Source organism: Hyperoodon ampullatus (assembly GCF_949752795.1).
Source record: "Hyperoodon ampullatus genome assembly, chromosome: 3".
In the NCBI taxonomy this organism is placed as follows: Eukaryota; Metazoa; Chordata; class Mammalia; order Artiodactyla; family Ziphiidae; genus Hyperoodon; species Hyperoodon ampullatus.
In genome coordinates, this window is record NC_136916.1 from 21,732,504 (window position 1) to 21,742,760 (window position 10,257).

General features: G+C 43.3%; 1 pseudogene across 1 annotated transcript; it reads right to left on the minus strand.

The window, feature by feature from the left end:
* Nucleotides 1-5,144: 5,144 nt before the first annotated feature.
* LOC307049477 (histone deacetylase complex subunit SAP25-like) lies at nucleotides 5,145-9,864 on the minus strand (annotated as a pseudogene). Its single transcript has 2 exons — nucleotides 9,786-9,864; nucleotides 5,145-5,979 (listed from the first exon to the last, which is right to left on the minus strand). The product of its transcript is annotated as a histone deacetylase complex subunit SAP25-like (transcript).
* Between the last annotated feature and the right edge of the window lie 393 nt (nucleotides 9,865-10,257).

Consider the following 10,257-nt stretch of genomic DNA (forward strand, 5'->3'; position numbering starts at 1 on the left):
TGAATTGAAGAAGGAATTGTTAAGCAAAAAGGAACCAGAACTTGAAGATATTGAAATTTTCAGCTTCTTCATATTGCAAAAAATAAAAAATGAGAAAGCTGGTTCTGAAGAGAATACTAAGGGTGTGGTTGAAAATGATTTGATAAAGAGATCATGGTGTGACTCATGAATTTAATAAGCCAAGAATAGAGATGGGGTTATACCAGCAGAGACACTGCCAGTTTGAACTAAAGTGGGGAAGAAGGTGGGACAGGATGAAGGAAGGCAGTCAGACTTTGTGGATTTTACAAGGTGGGATTGTAGGGCTATTCAGCTGTGAATGTGAGCTCTCCCTCAAGAAGGGAAGAAGGATCCCAAAGGTGATTGAGAAATCATGTGGGTTACCACTCCCACCAGAAGCACAGAGTTCACAGGCCCGGGGGCAGGGGGGAGGGCCAAGTCTGCTGCCACCACCTTGATTTCAGGTGTGTAGACAGAAACACATGAGCCGAGCCCTGGGGGTGATGCTGCTGCCCCACTGGACCTGGAAAGCAAAGAGGATTATTCTCCAGCCCTAAGACCTAGTGGAATTTGCCTTCCTACATTTTGGACTTCCTTGGGACCCTTCACCTCTTCCTTCTTTCCTATTTCTCTGTTTTGGAATGGGAATATCTACCCTATGATGGCCCCTTGTATTTTGGAAGCACATAACTTGTTTGCTTTCACAAGTTCACAGCCAGAGAGGAATTTAACCTCAGGATGAATTGCACCTTATGTCTCCCCCATATCTGATTTTAGATGCTATCTAGATGAGACTTTGACTTTAGATGGATACTAGAATGAGCTAACACTTTTGGGGCTGTTTGTTGGGATAGAATGAATGTATTCTGCGTATGAGAAGCATACAAATTTTGGAAGGCCAGGGGCAGTGTTATGGACTGAATGCTTGTGTCTCCCCCACCCCCAAATGCCTATGTTCAAGACCTAACCCTTAGTATCATGGCATTTGGAGATGGGGTCTTTGGGAGGTAATAGGGTTAGATGAGGTCATAAGGGTGAGACCCTCTTGATGGGATTGCTGCATTTATAAGATGAGATACTAGAGAGATTTCTTTCCTGTTCCTACGAAGAGGCCATTTGAGCCCACAGGGAGATGGCAGCCACCTACGGCGAGCCAAGAGAAGGCCTTGGAACAAAACATACCTCATGGCACCTTGATCTTGGACTTCCAAGCCTCCAGGACAGTGGGAAATAAATTTCTGTTGTTTAAGCCACCTAGTCGGTGGTATTTTGTTGTGGCAGCCCAAGCAGACTAATACAGTATGTGCGTGTGTGCGCACACACACACACACGCACACACACACAGACTACTTTTTTCTTTGACCCAAAATGGAAAGCTTCACAGATGCAACCTGATAAATTTTAATCCAAACATTGAACTTTACAAGCCAAAGATTCTTTCCTTCAGATCTCTAAGAAATCTTTGAAAAAATGGTCTGTTTCTTCTTGATTCAGATCCTGGGCATTGGTAGCTCCAGTATTCCAAGGTTGCTACCAAATAATTTGGCCTGCATGTGACTATTCATATTATTAAATCCTTCCTGCCTTCAGATGGGGCCCTTAGTAATAACTTTACATTTCTTTGGTTCTATTTTCCATTAATATTATGAGAAGTCTCAGAATTTTGGTGACGTAATGGCCTATTTTTTATCCTTGTCCCATGAGAATATTATCATTTGTTAAAAGATTTTTGGCTTAGATGGAAGATTTCCACACCTGCATCCAGCCCTTCTCCACTATTTTCAGAAAGTTTTTTATTTAACAGAAACAAATTGATGAATAGGTCTGTAAATATAATATCTCCAATCATTGTGCAGTATGTGTCACATTATACTCGGATTAGGGGAAAAAAACCACAGCACTATTCCAACAGGAAAATTTTCTTATGAAATCACAAGTAAAGAAGAAATGCGGCTTACAATGGGGCAGAAGATTAAGTATGGAATATATTTAGAATCCAGTTCTCAGCTGGACTCCTGCATCTGTAATGTACTAGCTATGTAACTTTGAGTGAGATTCCTAACTTTCCTGACTTTAATTTTGTGATCTTAAAATGGGAATAAGGGCTTCCCTGGTGGCGCAGTGGTTGAGAGTCCGCCTGCCGATGCAGGGGACACGGGTTCGTGCCCTGGTCTGGGAAGATCCCACATGCTGCGGAGCGGCTAGGCCCGTGAGCCATGGCCGCTGGGCCTGCGCGTCCGGAGCCTGTGCTCCGTGACGGGAGGGGCCGCAGCGGTGAGAGGCCTGCGTACCGCAAAAAAAAAAAAAATAAAATAAAATGGGAATAATAACACCATTCCTAGGGTCATAAGGAAGATAAATACACTTTATGTGAAGGCCCTAGATGGACTCATGGCCCTTTGCTGGTCCCAAATGGCAAATTATGCAGTGTTATTATTATTGTCATTACTCCTGTTACTACTGTCACTATTGTTTCCATCTCTACCTCCAGCCCTTGCAAAATATGGACCAATTTTTATATCTACTGCTTACGTGCTCTGAGGGTCATTAATTGCACAGGGTTTTCAGTCATATAGAGTTGGGCTACTTTCTTAGTTCTTTCATGCCCTGACCATGTGATTATGAAAAAAACTGCTCATCCTCTCTGCATCTCAGTTTCTTCATCTATGAAAAAGAGAACAACAGCATCTCCTTGTACATCACTGTGAGGATTGAATACAATAATGTCTGTATGTATATGTATACGAAGCACTAACAATTGTGTCTCCAAAGTACAGGCTTGCAGTAAACTATAGTTTGTACTAGAAATGCTTAATATTATTAATTTTATGATAAATCCAAAAAGAAAAGAAAACAAGCAAGAATTTCTGGCAAAAGCCATTTAACTTCTCCTGCTTTGTCCTATATCCATCTGTAGCACAAGATTCTCTCTCTTATACCCAAGCCCCAAATTATTTTCTTTGTTTGCTGCATAAGGGAGAGATGTTACAGGGAGGAAATCAAGCAAATAATGCAACTAGACAAGGCTGTTAAAATGCACACCCCTAAACACATTTTTAAAAGAGATACTAAATAACCCATTGTCCCCAAAGAAAAGAAAAGCAAACAGATAAGATCACAACATATGCCATGAAAAAAGTCCCAAAGTGAAAAGGTGGTTATATAAAGAGCTAGTGAACAATATAAGTACTATAAATACATACATAATTTCATCATTTGCTGTCTCACTGTTAGATGTACTCTCTCAGATTGTTCTCACGCATCTGTTCAAGACAAAGCTGCTGAGCCTCTTAAATTACAGCTCATAAAAACACACATTTTGGGTTGCAATTTTTAAAGTATTCAAATTTTATTTAAGGACAGTTTTATGTTCCTGGATTTGGAAGGCGATAACATATTTCCCATAATCAAACCACTCTTAAACATTAAAGACTTTACTGAATGTTAATTAAACCCAGAAAATATGTTGTAAAAAATTAAAATTCCAGGGCTTCCCTGGAGGCGCAGTGGTTGAGAGTCCGCCTGCTGATGCAGGGGACACGGGTTCGTGCCCTGGTCCGGGAGGATCCCACATGCCGCGGAGCGGCTAGGCCCGTGAGCCATGGCCACTGAGCCTGCGCGTCCGGAGCCTGTGCTCCACAACGGGAGAGGCCACAACAGTGAGAGGCCCCTGTACCACAAAAAAATAATAAAATAAAAAAATAAAATTCCAGACTCATTTAAACCACAGATATTTTAAAAGATAAAGAGGGTCTAGCAGGTGATAGTGAAAAATTAACTAGTGGGGATTTTTATTTTGGGTTTATTTTTTTATTTGCAACATCTTATTTGTAAGGATTCAGTATTGATGAATTTATCCAAGATGAGATTTCATCTCTAAGACTAGATTACATAAGTATTGCCTGGACCATCATATCTTATATCATGAGATATTAAAAACTGTTCCTTTATAATTCTAGAGAATACTTGAATAGTAATACTTATATACAGCAAATCTGTTGTACATTTTTCTTCATATAATCCTACCTCAAAGTTTTATATGATATTTTCCATTTTTAATAAAGCAATTCCATTATTTTGTGTATGTTATTTTTATATACTTTAAAAATATTTAAGGGAGAAGACTGGTTCTGACTTTTGTTTGGAAACCTGGTTGACAGAATAAAACTATTTGGAAATAGTAGACCACATATTATATTTTCTTCAGTAATCTATGTAAAAGGGGCATTGGTGAGGAACATAAGTCACAAATAATGAACTCCTTAGTACTGTTTGCAAGGGAACTCTCTATTGTTTGCAACAGACCACCATGAGGAAGTTGAGTCTACAAACACAATCCTACATTTTTCAATTTTTCAGGAAGAAACAAGAAATACATTAACTTTTTTCTCCCTAAGGATTGGAAAGAAAACAGAGATGGGATATAGGAGATTGCTACTAGAAGCAGAAAAGCAGTCTTAAACATCCCTTGTCAAATGTGAATGGAGAATAACTCCAGAGATAATTAGAAATGCCAAGGATGAAAATTAATGTCTTCTTTCCTAGTAAAATGCACTGTTTATATGCACTGTTTATAATCCATTGAAACCATAGATTATATATTGTATAACCATAGATTATACATAGATTATGTATGGCCAATATTATATTGGCTATACATAGAAAGAACCTGATGGATTAAGACAAAGGGCACAGCCAGAAAGCTCAGAGCCTCAGGGAACATTGTAAGGAAGTCTCTGATGATCCCAGAGGAAGGGCACAAGTTGCATTGGCCTAAACACCCTTTTCCCAGTGATGTACTTGTGATTTTGTTCTTAAAATAACAGCATATTTTTAATGAATAAATTATAATCAGTATATAAGAAACTGATTTATATGCTAGATTGTGCTTTCTCTGATATTCACATTAGTCAAAGAATTTAGATTGAGCCTCTTCAGAGCTGATGTCCTATTGTTTGGTGGCAAAACTTGGAAGTTTAGGCCAAGTGTCCAAAAAAAAATTGCTTTTGAAACCCAACATACTGAGATGGGTAACTTCTGGGTAGAGAACACTAGCATTTACTTCATTACTTTACAAACCAACACTGTTTTATTGTCAAAAGAACCTGCCTGGTGAAGTAGGGCCCACTCTGCCTGTGGAGGGGCTATGGACCTTGGTTGCCTGGGGCCCATGGGAGAGATGGGTCCATGCAGTGAGAACAGCTCTGGCCACCACTGGTACCTGGGTGGTCAGAGGCAGCATCTGGAGGGTCAGCAGGGGGCATGGGAGCCCCCAGGGAGCTGGGTCTTGGCTCCCCCTGGCTCATCTGCAGGAGGCCAGTGAGGGAGATCAGCTCAGGCCCTCTGAGCCAGGAGGTGGAGCAGCCAGAGGATGGAGTGGGGAGGACCCAGGGGGACATAATTGGGGTTGGGAGCAGCAGCTTCAGAGAGCCCATCACCTGCTGAGGGCCCTGAGACAGGTACAGGGGAACACGCTGCCCACAGGGCAGCAGAGGGTCAGAAAGAAAGACATCTTCATAGCACATCACCGGGAACCCTGCATCCCTGGGCACATGCTCTCCACTCTGATGTCCTGCTAGACGGGCCTGAGGCCTCTGCCTCATGCTCCTGCCTCGTACAGAGGCCAGAATGAGGGACGGCACAAGGTCTGGCCTGAGAAGGAGGTGCCGGACCCACAGCTGGGCCCCCGCACCAGATGAGGTCCCGCTTGAGCCTCATAGTTGGGGTCCCAGGGCAGTAGCAGGGTCATCCTTGACAGGGCCACCTCCCAGGTCATCTGGGGGTAGGGGGGAACTGGGGTTCCCAGGGACCACTTGGCAGCGAGGCCTGGGGGCGACAGAGGCAGCAGCTGCTCTTTGTGGATCCAGGAAGGCCTTCGGTACCAGGGCTGAGGACTGTCCAGTGGGGATGTTCTTGGCTCCCCCAGGGCTTCCTCTTCAGAGTCCCTGGCCTGGCCGGGGTCGCTGACCGCCGAGGGGCCTTGTTACTTGGGCGCCTGCTCTTCACCCGGGCTGCACTGCCGGGGGGACCAGGGCAACATGCGGTGTCCGGGGCGAGGGCTAGGCAGGGCCCCACACTGCCCGCCTCGCCCGCCTGGCCCCTCCCGGCTTCCACTTGGGCCCAGCCTCCCTCAGTGGCCCTTGCTGCCCTGCACGTCCCTGCAAGCCCAGGTTGCGGCCCACCTTGCAGGGTACTTCATTACTTTAATTATCCCCCAAACCTACAATGTCCACAATGGGGACTTGTTTTTTAAGGCACAGCCCCAAATGTTGCTGGAAATAATATGCCTATTAAACAGAAGACTTTGGAAAGCAAGGGACTGTTTCAAAAGACTGTTATGATGGGAATTCTGCCATTGGTACCGTGGACTATGCTAACTACTTTTTATTGCATTGGGGAAATGGTAGAATGAAAATGAACACCTCCAGGAAGAGTTAAGAGAATCGGGGGAAGGGAATTCTATGATTATCATAAATTAATCTCTTTTAGCTTCAAGTTATGATTCAAGTTGATTTCTCATCCTTATCAAATTTCTTATGTGCATATTAGGGGCTGATAGGAAAAGGATGGAGCCCTGAGAACTGGAATGAAGGCAATTCACATGAATCTGGGTATCCTGACCTTACAAATCCCTGTAAGCCTTCCTCACCAGCAGATCCTGCTCCTCCTCCCCTTTCTGAGGAAGGAGCTTCTCCCAGCACGAGGAGAGTGTAATGACCTTACATTGCAGGGGAAAGCTTATTTCCAAATGATCCACCCTTGCTATCCCTCATGGCCTGCAGAACCATGCTAGAGTCAAAGCCAACCTAATCAAGGGAAATGATTACCAAGTCTGACCTGGAAGGAGCCAATTCACACACTGAAAAAACTGCCAAATGTGGTAAGTTTATATCAGCAGAAATTAATATGCATGTGCAGAAATGGAATCTAAGTGTAATTGCCCAGGGTAGAAGAAAATAATACTGGAATGGCCAAATGTATCAACATGGGTGCACTTATCAGGCATTCTGGATTCCATATGTTAGCTTGAGCAACTGGGAAAGACCCTCACAATTTGCTTACACAGTTGACTAAACCTGGATGTCATATTGGTTTACATTAAATGAAGCTGAAGTGTGCAATTTCCTTCTTATAATGTAGAGGAATAAATCTAATGATTTAGGGAACTGGAATGATGGAGTAGATGTCTAATGTGTGACTTGCTCACCCATCTCCTGGGGGGTGTTCAGAGGACACGTTTCACAAAATCACGGAGGAATATTTGGTGAGGGAAGCAGCAACCTCCGTGGAAAGCTCTGCAGACAACCTCTGTAGGAGGGGATGATGGCAGGTCCTCTTGGGGCAGCACCCTGCTACCCTGTCACAAGTGTGTACACAAGTGTAAAATCCTCCTCCTTTCCTTCTTCAAAGGGACTGGGTCCCTTAGCTTGGATAACTGTGCATTTCAGAAAGGAAAGTAGGAATACTTGGGGTTACTGGTCCCTGACTCCGAGCTGCACTAAACCCAGAAAGTCTATCAGTCAAGGTGGGGACTTTTGAGGGTTGGTGGTAAAGAGGCTTCTGGCCTGACTCTGTTTCTTGATGTATCCAGTGGGTCCACAAATTTATCTGGAGTTTATTTCCCATTTTAAAATATGCAGTTAGAAAAGATAACACGTGCCTGGTGGCATAATCCCTCATTGGTTTCCAGACCCACCCATCCTTTTTCTAAACTGTTGGCCAATGTATGTATTTGTATTCACAATCACCTTTCTTCCTCCTTCAAAAGGAAAGCATACCTTTCACCCATTCCAAATCTAATGATAACACTCTTAGCTGGGTTATAAAATTTCCAGGGCAGTCAAAAAAGTTATAAGTATTGGTTTGGGGAGAAGTCTTTCTAGTCCTGTAAGTCTTCCTCTCTTTTCCCATCTTATACATATTCTGATGGGGGTGAATCTGAGCTCATGATAAATATTCTGAATTTGGAACAACCAAAGCAGTAGAGTATAATGATACTGATTTTTTTCTAAATATAATTAGCATGTTCTCATGAACTACATTTTGTCAATCTTTTCACTTTGGATAAAACCAACCAACAAATTTTTGTGTGATTTTCTTTCAAATTGGGTGTGCATGATTCAATAAATAGTTAAAACATACTTAACAAGTTTTGTCACAAAATATTTGTTAATAATTCATCATACTCTTCTATAATATTTATTATGTACTATCTTTTAGAATATAACGCATAATACCATATTTGAAAATTTTAAATATGCATGAGAACATACATAGATTTTCAGAATTCCAATAATGACTACGCAAGCAAAACCTTTGGTATTTCAGATCCTATCATGGGGTGTCATTATGTTGAAGGTTGAAATGCAAACAGGAACGCGCAGCAAGTACTGAACATCCATGCACCAATTTGGAAACTGTGCATTCAGTTATCTTTGTACATCACTGGCACTTATATCCAATGCCAATGACATGTTAAAATCCTAAGTTGTTTTTTTATTTGCCCTTTTCACCTCCTAATTATAAATGAGATGATTCAGACTGCATGGAAGGAACTGAGATGGGGAAAGTGAGGGGGAGAAAAGGGCAAGAAAGTGCTGGCAGTGAAAACCATTTCTACATGTCAGTTTTAATGTGGATGTAAGTGTCTAAATGACAGAGTGCCCAGTAGCTTGACAGGACACCTTTTCAGCTTCCTCCAAAGCTTGAGGAAAGAGCTAAGGTTAGTTAGAGGATTATGAGGTGGTAATGCCCATTCAAGTTTTTCTGACATAATCTGAGTTTAAATCAAAAGGACATAAACAAAAACTAAACAGGCTTTCTTAGAATATCAGAGCACTCATCATCAACTGAAGCTGGAACAAAGTATTTTCAGGATCAATAATACAAGACATTATATTCTTTTAGTCAGTGCATATAATGTGTTATCCCCCTCATGGGAGTATGACATGCAAGGGGCCTTCTGTTCCTGACTGGCGCCCACCTATACATAGCCCCCGGCCTGACCCGTCACTGGCCCTCACTACACTGTGCACACCCAGAGTGTGTGGCCAGAGGAAAGCAAAACAACATCTAAGGTCCCCACAGCTGACTGCAAGCCCTGATCATGCCCTGCCTTCTTGACATTGGCCAGTGCCGCAGCACCTACCTGTAGAGAGGCCTTCCAGCTCTGTACTGCAAGCTCCAGCCCAACTCTCATCACCACCTTCCCTTGCAGTGTGTGTGCAAATGGGAGAGAATGCAGCCACAGGAGAGCACAGCACACCCGGGGCCCCTGCAGCTGCTTCAGGTCCAGATCAGGCCCTGCCTTCAGTCACTGGCTCATACCACCGTACCTGGCTATAGCTAACCCCTCCAGCTATGGACATCCATGTCCCCCAGCCCAGCCCTGTCAATGGTCACCACTGCAGTATGCATACTGGAGGGTAGAGTGTGAAGCCAAGGGAAAGCATGCCGACACCCATGTCTTTAGCAGATGCCACTAAGCCCATAGTTGGCCCTGGCCCCTGCTACCTACTCTGACCCCCCATTACTATGAGTGTGTCTACAAGTGACCTCCCCTACTACATAGGCACTTGCAGCTGGGCCCTGCAACCAAGTGTGTGCACACCACAGGCTCCAGCCACCACTGATGCCTGCCCTGGTCCTTAGTTACTAGTCCTTGAGGCACCATTTAGGAGACCAATAGCAATTGCAGCCACTGCAGAACCCCCATAGTGCTTGCCAAGGACCACACAATTGTTGATACTGTGAACCTTAGTGGCTGAGCCAAAGAGACATCATACTCCCTTGGACCCAGTGCTGCCACACACTCTTGCACCAGGCGCCCTGAGCCACTAGATCCACGGTTACAGCATAGTCCATTGTGCCTCCATCTGCAGGTGACAGGTTTCCCTTACTTAAATCAGCCCATGAAGTCTTTAAGAGGTGACTGTTCCTTCAAATGTACAGATAGCTACACAAGTCTACAGGGATCACAAAGTATCAGGGAAACAAAATGCCATGAAAGTAATATAGTAGACCTCCAGTAACTGGCTCCAAAGAAAAGGAGATCCAGAAATTGCACAACAAATAATTCAAAATAATTGTTCTACAGACTCTCAGAGAGCTAAAAGAGAGCACAGATAAACAATTTAACAATATGGAGAAAACAACACAAGAACAAAATGAAAACCTCAACAACAACAACAAAAACAGAAAACAGAACCAAACAGAAATTTTGGAATGAAGAATACAATGACTGAACTGAAGAATTCA